We start from the raw sequence: 12550 nt of genomic DNA, 5'->3' as shown, positions 1-12550 counted from the left end.
GGACGGTACTATAGAACTCTTGAACTAGGCCAGGATAGGTGGGAAGGTCCAAGGTGAGGAAGTACTCTAGACCCTGGGCTCTAAGCCTATCGCCTATGGTGAACCCTTCCCGGGAGAGGAAGTCAAAATCGACATACCTCCCGGTGGAGACGGCCTTCCCGGCCAATGGCCTAACATGAACCTCCCTAGGCGGGGAACGATCCGGAGGTGGTTGCCTCGCGGGATCATGCCGCGCCTTGGAGCGCCGCTCGGGAACGGCCGCGGGACGGGACCTCTTCCTAACGACGGCCTTACGAGGCATCTTGACCTAAACGGGAATAAAAATACCTTGAGGACGATGAAGGACGGACAGAGGAAGCTCGGGACGGACCGGAAATGACCTAGGAACGGATGGAAACTCAATGTCCGGCGAAGAATCGACGGGAAAAAGGCTTGGAGACGATCGGGGATGACCTAGGAGTCGGCTCTAGGGCTTTGTGAACAGTGGCGGCTTGAGGAAAAGTGTTTGCGAAACGACAAACCTAGGGTTAAAAAGTCGGATCCCGACTGCGAGTCGACTCCCCTGAGTCGCGAGTCGACTCGACCTCGAGTCGACTCCAGAATATGCGCGAGTCGACTCCCCTTTTGCTGCCAGCTTTGCGAGTCGACTCCCGCAAATGCGCGAGTCGACTCCCCCTTAGGAGCCGGCTCTGAAACTTACTCGAGTCGTCTCTAACCTTGGCACGCACTTAAAACTCTTGCTATAATCGCGCCAAATGAGGGAAAATCACCTAATTAAGGACTGATATGATGATCATTGAATAGAAACTCTCTTTTAACCTCATTCTCATCATCAAAATCAATTAATCTAGTGGTAACTCCCACTAGGATGGATCAATCACTCCTAATCCCCTTCTAAGCACACTAAATCTCTCTTCACTTAGGGGTTTTGTGAAAATATCTGCTAATTGATTATCAGTACACACAAAGTGGAGTGACACATCACCATTCAATACATGATCTCTTATGAAGTGATGTCTTATCTCAATGTGTTTAGTTCTTGAGTGTTGAATTGGATTTTTAGTTAGATTTATGGCACTTGTGTTATCACAATTAATGGGGATTTCATCTTGTTTAATGCCATAATCTTCTAATTGTTGTTTAATCCATAAGATTTGAGCACAACAACTCCCGGCTGCAACATATTCAGCTTCTGCAGTGGATAATGCAACCGAGTTTGTTTCTTGCTAAACCATGAGATTAGGTTTTCTCCTAGAAATTGACAAGACCCGCTGGTACTTTTTCTATCAAGTTTACATCCAGCGAAGTCTGAATCTGTGTACCCTATTAAGTTTAGGCTAGATTCTTTAGAGTACCACAGTCCTATGTTCTTAGTTCCTATTAAGTATTTAAAGATTCTTTTAACTGCAGCTAGGTGTGATTCTTTAGGATTAGCCTGATATCTAGCACACATGCACACACTAAACATAATATCAGGTCTACTTGCAGTAAGATACAGTAAAGAACCTATCATACCTCTATAAAGTTTTTGATCGACGGATTTACCTGATTCATCTTGGTCTAACTTACATGATGAGCTCATGGGGGTGCTGATTGATTTGTTTCCCTCCATATCAAACTTCTTGAGCATCTCCTTGATATATTTTACTTGATTGATGAAGATGCCTTCTTCAGATTGTTTGATTTGAAGCCCGAGGAAGTAGTTCAGTTCTCCCATCATGCTCATTTCAAACTCACTCTGCATCAAATCAGCAAATTCTTCGCAGAGGCGATTGTTAGTGGCACCGAAAATGATATCATCAACATAAATCTGTACTAACAACATATCCTTATTTTGTCTTTTCAGAAATAATGTTGTGTCTACATTTCCCCTAGAGAATTCATGTTCTAATAGGAATTTGCTAAGTCTCTCATACCATGCTCTAGGTGCTTGTTTTAACCCATAAAGTGCTTTGTTTAGTTTATACACATGATTAGGGTATTGATGATTTTCGAAACCAGGAGGTTGTTCTACATACACCTCCTCATTAATATACCCATTTAAAAATGCACTCTTTACATCCATTTGAAATAGTTTGAAATCTTTAGAGCATGCATATGCTAATAATAGTCTAATAGCCTCAAGTCTAGCTACGGGAGCAAAGGTTTCATCAAAGTCTATACCTTCTTCTTGATTATAACCCTTTGCTACTAGTCTAGCCTTATTCCGTATAACAATTCCATTTTCATCTAGCTTATTTTTATATATCCATTTTGTACCAATAATTGGATATTCAGAAGGTCTCTCTACTAGATCCCACACTTTGTTTCTAGTAAATTGGTTTAGTTCTTCTTGCATTGCATTTATCCAATTTACATCATTTTCGGCTTCTTCTATATGTTTGGGCTCAAAGTGTGAAACAAAGGCTAGATGATTATTCATATTCCTAAGGGATGCTCTAGTCCTAACCGGTTGTGATGGATCATCTAGAATTAGTTCCTTAGGATGCCCGTGAGCATACCTCCAAGCTTTAGTTAGCCCATGATCCACTATAGGCTCTTGGTTTGATGATTCTCCTTCAATCAACTTTTGATTATCATCTCGTAATCCCATCTCATCTATCTTTTCTTCAAGTATTTCAATATCATCATCAAAATTAACCTTCTTACTAGATGAGATGTCACTAGAGTCATCAAAAACAACATGTATGGATTCTTCTATAACTAGAGTTCTTTTATTAAAGATTCTATAGGCTTTACTAGTTGTAGAATAACCTAGGAATATTCCTTCATCAGATTTAGGGTCAAATTTCCCTAGATTATCTTTCCCATTATTATGTACAAAACACCTACATCCAAAAACATGAAAATAGTTAACCTTTGGTTTTCTGTTTTTCCACAGTTCATATGGTGTTTTCTTTATGATGGGTCTTAATAGAACTCTATTTAATATATGGCAAGAAGTATTAATGGCTTCTCCCCAAAAATACTTAGGGAGGTTACTTTCACATAACATCGTTCTAGCCATTTCCTCTAGTGTTCTATTTTTCCTTTCAACAACTCCATTTTGCTGTGGTGTCCTAGGTGCTGAGAAATTATGGGTTATCCCCTTTTTGCTACAAAATTCATCAAATAATTGATTTTCGAATTCGGTACCATGGTCACTTCTAATAGCTATAACTGAGGATTCTCTAGCATTTGTTACTTCCTTGTGGAACTTCTTAAACATAGAAAATGCTTGATCCTTATGCGCTAGAAACATGACCCATGTGTACCTAGAGTAATCATCTACTATAACTAGACCATATTTATTTCCACCTAGGCTTGTTGTTCTAGTAGGACCAAATAAGTCCATATGTAATAATTCTAGAGGCCTAGAGGTAGAGACACATTTTATGGATTTAAAAGAATTCCTAGATTGTTTGCCAAATTGACATGCTTCACAGATTTTGTTCTTTTCAAATTTTAATTTTGGCAAACCTATCACGGAGTCTCTTTTAACTAGTTTAGTTATTGTGTCCATGCTTGCATGACCTAACTTACGGTGCCATAACCAACTAGCATCATTTTCTTTGGTTTCATTTACAACTAGACATTGGTTATGTTTTGCAAGATCTTCTAGGTCTACAACATATACATTTCCACGTCTAATCCCTTTAAAGACCAAACTATTATCATTAGGATTTGTTACAATACATAGTGATGGTTTAAACATAACATCATATCCTTTATCACATAATTGACTAATGCTTAACAAGTTATGTTTAAGACCATCAACATATCTAACATTATCTATAAAAGTAGAAGGGGTGATTTGAACTTTACCAATGCCAATGATGTGACCTTGGTTGTTGTCTCCAAACGTCACAACACCTCCCTTCTTAGCTTCAAGGGTGAAAAATTGGTCTTTATCACCCGTCATGTGCCTTGAGCAGCCACTATCCAAATACCAGCAATTTTTGTTGACCTTGGCTGCAAGACACTCCTACACAAGCAAATCATGTCATCTTAGGTACCCAAGTTTTCTTGGGTCCTTCATGGTTAGTCAAGTTGGTTCCTTTTGGAACCCATACCCTTTTAATTTTTCTTTTAGTTTTCCTTTTCCTATAGTCACATGTATTTGCTTTATGTCCTATATTTCCACAACAGAAACAGGTGATTTTCTTAGTTTTTGTTTCCCCAGCTTTAACAAAGAAATTACTAAGAAGTTTTTGCTTATTCCTTGGTTTGTACCCTAAGCCTGCTTTATTAAATACTGCACGTTGACTATTTAGTATCATGTTTAACTTTTCTGAACTATATGAAAATTTTTCAACTAAGGGTTTGTATTTGTTAAGTTCTTTAGTTAATGTTTGATTTTCTGTTTTTAAGTCATTTAGTTCTTTTGTTAGATCCTTGTTTAAGACTTGTTTATGGTTTGAAAGTTCCTTAGTTAGTTTTTCATTATCTTTAGTTAAGGTGTTAGTCTTCTTAATTAAAAGTTGATTGCTTGTCTTAAGTTCTAGATTTTCTTTGGTAAGATTATCTTTATCCTTAATTAATGAATCATGCTTATGAATATAAGTTTGATTAGTTACTTTTAGTTCTCTGTTTTTAACATTTATATTCTTATACTCAATCATTAATTCATTGAACGCATCATAAAGTTCATCAAAAGAAAAATCAGGATGCGTATCGGAAGTTACCTCGTCTTCGTTGGCCATGAAGCAGAAATTGGCCTTTTCTTCTTGTTCCTCGTCAGAAGAGGAGGATGATGAGTCGGAGTCGGATAGTGTAGTGACAAGAGCTTTCTTCTTCTTGTACTTACTCCCCTTCTTCAGTAAGGGGCATTCAGCTCTTATGTGACCCGGCTTCTTGCACTCGTAACATCCAATCCCCTCGTTTTCTCTTTCCTTACCTTTGTCCTTCCGGTAGAAATTTGAGGGCCCTCTCCTTTGATGATAGGACTTCTTGTGGTTGATGAATTTCTTGAATTTGCGCACAAGAAGAGCCTCACCACCATCTTCCTCATCTTCTTCTTCTTCACTGCTGCTGCTGCAAGATAAGTCCTTGTTAGAAGAAGTAGATTTTAAAGCTATTACCTTTTTCTTATGGGAAGACTCTTCCTCGTGTTGTTTCATGGTGAGTTCGTGAGTCATCAGGGATCCAAGGAGCTCCTCAAGTGGAAGCTTGTTCAAGTCTTTAGCTTCTTGGATCGCTGTCACTTTAGCTTCCCACAACCTCGGTAGACATCGAAGGATTTTCCTGACAAGCTCACTGTTAGTATAGTTCTTGCCAAGGCTTTTTAGGCCATTGACAATATCAGTAAACCTAGTGAACATGGATGTGATAGTTTCATTTGAATCCATTTTAAATAGTTCATATTTATGAACCAAGATGTTTATTTTGGATTCCTTGACTTGATTCGTGCCCTCATGGGTCACTTCAAGTCTGTCCCAAATTTCTTTTGCTGAATTACAAGTTGAAATCCTATTGAATTCATTACGGTCTAAGGCACAATAGAAGACATTCATTGCTTTAGAGTTTAATTGTGCCTTCCTCATGTCATGTTCATCCCAATCCGTTTCTAGTTTGGGTACCTTGACACCATCTATATATATGGATGGGATGTATGGGCCATTTACAACAATGGTCCACATCTCATAGTCTTGGGCTTGGATGAATATTTTCATCCTAGCCTTCCAGTATGAGTAGTCGGATCCATTGAAGAAAGGGGGTCTTTGGGTGGACTGACCCTCAATGTGAGAAGATCCAAATGGGGTTGTCATTTTGATCTTTTAACTCTTGAGTGGAAGAGTTTTTGGCTCTGATACCACCTGTTGCCCAGATAGACAACCCAAGAGGGGGGGGTGAATTGGGTTTTAAAACAATTTGGATAATTTAAAACGTTATGGATGATTAATTAAAAACTATGCCAAGTTATTTAATTAATTACTATGTGCTGTGAGCAATATGAAATGAGAAGAGGAAGAGACAATCAATCACAAACACAAGTTTTATAGTGGTTCGGAGCTATCCCTTGCTCCTACGTCCACTCCCCAAGTTTCTCTTGGGAATACACTATAACCCCCTTGGATTACAGCCGGTTGTTTTGCAAGCTCACAACCAAACTTGTTGTTTTACGAGCTAACAACGAACTCGGTCGGTTTTCCCAGGCTCACCGACTAGAACCAACCCCGATTGTTTTCCCGGGCTCACAATCAAACCCTTTCACACGTTGGTTTTAAAACTGGCTCACCAACTAACCTTTTTCCCTTTGATTCAATCCCCCGATTGAACCAAGTAAATACACGTAGTAGAAAGAAAACAGAAAATAAGCTTCTCAAAAGCAGGTATGAAACAATATATTCAAGGATGAGTTTAGAAGCCCTCAAACGCTTTTAAGCTTAAGTAGAGGAATGGCTTCTTGACTCTGGTCTCCTCTTGGATGAGTGATCGACTTGAATGTAGGAGGAGGAAGCTTTGAATGCTGGGGAGAAGTTGGTGGCGCAGTAAATGCTGATCTCCCCTTTTTCTCGTTGAAGAGCACTTGCAAAGCTTGAAGACTTGAATGCTTGGAGTGGAATGTATGTTCTCTATTTTGCTACAGTCTTCTGTGGCTATTTAAGCCAACCCCCACGGAAACTAGCCGTTACTCCACTTTTTCTGGCCGTTCTGCACACTCTGCGCAGCCTGACAATGTGACCGTTGGTGGGTTGGAGTCGACTCGCGCGATCAGGAGTCGACTCGGCTGTAGCGGGAGTCGACTCAAGCTTTTCAGGAGTCGACTCGGCAACTGTTCCAAGTTTGAATTAAAGTTGCCGTCACGACTGGGAGTCGACTCGTCTTGGCCCGGAGTCGACTCGCCAACTTCTGGCGCTGACCTGGCAATTTTGGAGTCGGCTTTTCCTCTGTAGACCGTGGATACAAATTTGAATTTTGCCCTCTCGAGTCGACTCGACTGTCCTGGGAGTCGACTCGAATCTCAGAGCCCGAACTCCCGATTCTCTGTCTTTTGGCTCATCCAGTCTTGGAGTCGACTCGAACTTCCTTGGAGTCGACTCGGCTCTCAGTTTCCGAAAGTTGGTCTTCTGCCTTTTGACGTGAAGCTTGTCTTGGTGTCGACTCGAGCTGTCTGGGAGTCGACTCGAATCTCAGTGGCAGTAACATGGTTTTCTCTGTTGATGGTCGCACAATCTTGGAGTCGACTCGCGTAATGCGGGAGTCGACTCGAATCTCAGAGTCCATAAAACACTCTCTGACTTTTTCTTTGTGCACCGCTGGGAGTCGACTCGCGTTCCACTGGAGTCGACTCGAATCTCAGAGTCCATAAAACACTCTCTGACTTTTTCTTTGTGCACCGCTGGGAGTCGACTCGCGTTCCACTGGAGTCGACTCGAATCTCAGATCTGAAAGACTGCTCTTCTATCCTTCTGTCTGTTTTCAGTCGGAGTCGACTCATACTGATTAGGAGTCGACTCGAGCTCGTGCCAGTGACCTTGATACGCTTGGAGTCGACTCGTGAAACTCGGGAGTCGACTCGAGTCTCAGACATTGGTTCAGCAGACTTCTTAACTTATCCAAAATACTGTAAACCATGTCTAGAAACACTTGAGCAGGATTTTCACTGAAACACTCAATTGAATTCATTAGTAATCACACGATATACTCAAATGCTTTGAGCTCATCAAAATCAAACGGGGTTTTAATCAATCACTCCACACTAATATATGCAAGGTTTTTTCCATGCAGGAAAGCAGGGGGTGTGGAAATATGTAGGGGTTCCTCTATTAGGTATGCCTCTGGCCTCTTTGAATTTTAATTTTCTATTGGATAAGGTGGCAACGGAGATTGCAAGTTGGAAATGGAAGGCTTTATCTCTGGCTGGTAGAACAACCTCACTCCAACTTGTGCTTTCATCTATTCCTATCTGTTGTATATCCTGTGTCAGTGTGCCTTTATCTATCAATACAAGACTTGACAAGGAGGTTTCGGGCTTTGTTTTATGGGGACATACTTCTGATAGGAGGGGTCTTCATCTAGTTTCTTGAGCAAATGTTTGTATACCAAAAGACCATGGTGGTCTGAGTTTGTGTTTATTGGCGCAAATGAGGTATGCTTTCTTATGTAAGATGGCTGTGCATGTGGTCTTGAAACCTGACTCTTTATGGGCGAAAGTGAAACCTGACTCTTTTTTTTTTTACTAGTTTTTGTTCTATCATTGCATCTCCAGAGTCTTTCAGAATATTTCGTCTAAATCATTACATTTTTTTTTCATAATCTATAAAATTTGGATTTATAGCTGTACGTTGTCTATTTTGTGTTAATGCTTTTTGGTGGATAGCTATATTCTTCCTTAATTCCTGGGATTTTCTTCATTTACTTGCTGTTATCACTAGAATCCGAGGATAAAGTATGGGCTTGGATGTCTCACATCTAATTCTATGTAATTCTCTTTTTCTTGGAGTTAACCTTTTCTTTTGTTGCTTTTTATTGACCGAAATTGGTCCATTGCATTGTTATTGCTTGAAGGTCTTTCCTCTGCTCTTTTGGTGTGCTTTTGAGGTTTAATTGTTTTGGGTGGGAAAAATTGTGTTACAAGCTCATGATTAATAGATAACAAGATTGTTCTCTTGTATTTCCCTCCTTCCCACCATTTGTGTTACTCGATCTATTGTTCTGCTTCTTTGTTTAGCTGACTGAGCTCTTTTTGCTTATTTTTCACTGAAATTGTGCCTCCCGTTATTATCTTGTTTAAAGCATTACTGAATGTTTTGAACTCTGATTTGATAACTCACTGGTGATATGGAACATTGAATGGAGATTTGTAGGAGATTTTTGGCCCAACACATACTCGTATGTTGACAGGGCTTTACACATATGGTGTCTTTTTATCCTTATGTTTGCACCAATAATGTGGCTTACATGTTCTTCATGTGATCTAAGAACTAGATCAGTTTCATATCATCTCCAACATGGCAATCATGATTGTCATGCAGAACAGCTTTACAAGCTGATTCATTACATTCAATGCTACTGTGCCTTTTCCTTGTCTTCTTTTTTTAAAGGAAATTGCTTCTTAGTACTATGACTTTATCTATAATCATATGTTTACATGTGTTCTCTTATGTTTATTGATCACTTCAATTGGACTCTATCATCTAGGTACCCATCATACTGTCGACCAAATATATGGCCTTCCATTTCTTTGCCTGAGCTTGAACAAGGTACATGGGCATCTCTCCTCTGAATCCATATATGTGAATAATACTGGAGAAGGTTCTTCAGTCTGTTGGGTAAATTGTATATTATCATCTTCATGAGATTCCTAAGAGGAAGTTATATCCATCACTGTGAGAACTTTGAGAATATGGTCCCTTCCAATTCTCATTTGAAATGCTTCTGAAATGTTGAGTGATTCATGTTGGTAGAATTAATTGGGTGATTCTCATAATAAATTTTCCTGTAATTTCTTTCTCTAATTATTTTAACTATTCTTTTATAGATCCAAGATTCTTCACGCTTATTCTCTGATTCAAATTCTAGCATCCATCACTCAAGTTCTTGACCCAAAGATTCATCAACACCTAGGTATATTTTCAATTTTTGTGATTATGTATCACCGTCTTTATAATTAAAAATTTAACTTTGTTTATCAGATAATAACCATATTTTCTTTATTTCTTTTTTCTTGTCCTTTAGCTTCTTTTTTTCAGTCAAAGTTTGTTCTGTTATGACAGTATGCGGTTTTCTTGTCAAAGTTTGTTCTACTTGATGGATGTTTCCTCCTTCAAATGTTTAATGAGGATCTGCAAGCGGAGGAGCTCAGATCGCTTTTCGACGATAATGTGTGCCTCAAATGTCATATTCTTGTAGACCTGATGTTGCTAGAAAATCAACTTCCGTATTTCATTGTCCAGCATCTCCTCGAAACACTGGGGATGCCAGAGTGGGATAGCTCCCGCCTTCTGAATGCTGCCATCGATGCGTTCGATGACTTTCCGCCATCGTTCTGGAGAGGTCCACAGCCAGAGCTGCCCGCCGAAGGCTTCGATGTGGATCATTTACTCCACTTGATCCACCGATGGATCCGGCGATTCCCAAAATCAGAGGTGACCAACACAGCAAGCTACAGTAAACGATCAAGGACTACTTATTCTGCTTTATCCCTAATAATCGACAAGACTGGGGATTGGCTCTCCAAGGTGTTGCCGCGCCGTACCAATTCTTCGAGTTCAGAGGTATTCCCAAGAACCCTCCCCCCCATTACTAGACTTGCAGAGGCTGGAGTGAAAATCGAGGGGAGCAAGTCAGCATCTGGCTTTCTAGACATTACGTTCTGTAAGGATCAGGGGGTGTTGGGAATCCCGGCCATTTTTGTTGATGAGTCAACGAACTTCTTTTTTGCAAACCTAATTGCTTTGGAGCAAAGTTGCAGGAGACACGAGATGGATGTCACTGAATATACCAAGTTTCTGGATGCTATCATCAACACCTCAAGAGATGTGGAGTTGCTTCACCGGGAAGGGATCATTCAACCGCATATTGGAGATGACCAGGACATTGCATAGTGGAAGTACATTGCAAATGTAATTTGACAGTATGAATGTAATTTGACAATATGAATGTAATTTGACAATATGAATGTTTTGATAAATATGTTTGATTGTGCTATGAGTATAATCTCGTTTAGTGTGAATGCCTTTGATTTTGTAAACAGAGTTTTAAAAAAAAATTTAAATTTTTTTTTAAAAAATTATACTCTAACGACGCTTTAAAGCGTCGTTAAAATCCCGGTGTTTTAACTATTACCGACGCTTTAAAGCGTCGGTAGGTTTGACTTTAACGACGCTTTAAAGCGTCGCTAGTTACCGATGCTAAAAAGCGACGCTAAATTGCAATTAGCGACGCTTTTATGCGTCGCTAAATTGTACGTGACCGACGCTAAAAAGCGTCGCTAATGACCGACGCTTTTGAAAACGTCGGAAAATGTTTTATCCACTGTAGCATAGGCGACGCTTTACCGACGCTTGGGATAGCGTCAGGATGGTTTTTACCGACGCTTAAAAGCGTCGCTAATGGCCAAAAAAAGCGTCGCTAATGCCCAATTTTCTTGTAGTGTCGGCAATCACCCCCGCCACCTCCGGCCGTCCACGGACCCCTGAAACTAAAAGCCTCCCTCCTCGGCCCCGACGACCCCCACGACGCCCCCGGACGCTGCCGACCGAAAATCGAGCGGTGGGGAGAAAGTTGTTGGCGGAGGTCTGAGGGGCCAAGTCAACGGTGAAGGTTTGTTGGTGAGCCCGTAAAACCAACATAGGTTTTTGGTGATCCCAGAAAACCAAGTGTAAAGATTTTTGGATTGTGAGCCTGGAAAACAATCCAACTGTAATCCACGGAATTATAGTGAATTCCCAAGAGGTCGCTTGGGGAGTGGACGTAGGTGCATAGGAGAGCACCGAACTACTATACTTCTTGTTGTTTGTATTGTGTATTGTTCTGACTTCACTATTTGCACTTAATCTATATTAACTAAATCACTCACTCATCAATTAACATAATTAAGGAATCGAAAATTAAGAAAAACCAATTCACCCCCCCCCCCCCCCTCTTGGCTTGTCACCTTGGACAACAAGTGGTATCAGAGCCATAGGTCTCGAGTTCGAAACCCAGGCATCACGTTGGGAGGGGGATTGTTGGTGGAGGTCTGAGGGGCCGAGTCAACGTTGGCGGAGGCCTGAAGGGCCGAGTCAGTCCTGCCGCCTGCCAACGTGGATGCGCTGGAGGAATAGGGTGGGTTATACTACTAGGGGGTCCCTGAACCCACTGGCGAGGCCCTGTCGGAGTCCAGAGTCAGGCGAGGCTTGGTCGGAGTCGACTCGTGGCACTATGGGCCCCTGTGCTAGTTTAAAGAAATAAAGTTGCGCCTTCACTAACACCTGCGGGTTTTGGTGTAATGGTAGCGCTTGATCCTGATAATTGGTATCAGAGCAAGATTGTAATGGTAGCGCTTGATCCTGATAATTGGCATCAGAGCAAGATGCTCTCATAGTATTTGTTGATCTTACGATCAAGAGTCAAAGATCATGACAACCCAAGTAGGATGTTCTATTAGCGAGGGACAATCCACAAATAGACCACCTTGTTTAATGGCACTAATTATACTTATTGGAAAGCTAGGATGAGGATATTCATTCAAGCACTAGACTATGACATGTGGAAAATCGTAACTAGGGGGCCACACACACCTACAGTTAGTATAGAGGGCACAATCATTCCTAAGCCTGAAATGGATTGGAATGAGAGTGATAGAAAACTTGCACAATTAAATGCTAAAGCAATTAATGTACTTTACTGCTCACTAGATATAAGTGAATTTAATAGAATATCCACATGCATCTCCGTTAAAGAAATTTGGAATAAACTAGAGGTCACACATGAAGGAACTAATCAAGTTAAAAGGTCAAAAATATAATATATTAGTACATAAGTATGAATTGTTTAAAATGGAATCCACTGAGTCCATAACTGAAATGTTCACTCGATTCACTGAAATCATAAATGGACTAAAGAGTTTGGAAAAGTCTTATGC

General features: G+C 40.5%; 1 long non-coding RNA gene across 2 annotated transcripts; it reads left to right on the top strand.

The window, feature by feature from the left end:
- The first annotated feature begins 7951 nt into the window (after window positions 1-7951).
- LOC120104818 lies at window positions 7952-10440 on the top strand. Of its 2 annotated transcripts, none has more exons than XR_005507180.1 (3): window positions 7952-9549; window positions 9661-10199; window positions 10397-10440. It is a non-coding gene; the product is annotated as an uncharacterized LOC120104818 (long non-coding RNA). The 2 variants fall into 2 exon arrangements; XR_005507181.1 differs by lacking the exon at window positions 10397-10440 and having other exon boundaries at window positions 7952-9185; window positions 9464-9549; window positions 9661-10390.
- Window positions 10441-12550: the final 2110 nt, after the last annotated feature.

This window comes from Phoenix dactylifera, unplaced genomic scaffold (assembly GCF_009389715.1).
Source record: "Phoenix dactylifera cultivar Barhee BC4 unplaced genomic scaffold, palm_55x_up_171113_PBpolish2nd_filt_p 000117F, whole genome shotgun sequence".
NCBI lineage: Eukaryota > Viridiplantae > Streptophyta > Magnoliopsida > Arecales > Arecaceae > Phoenix > Phoenix dactylifera.
This window is presented reverse-complemented; position numbering and strand designations above follow the sequence as displayed.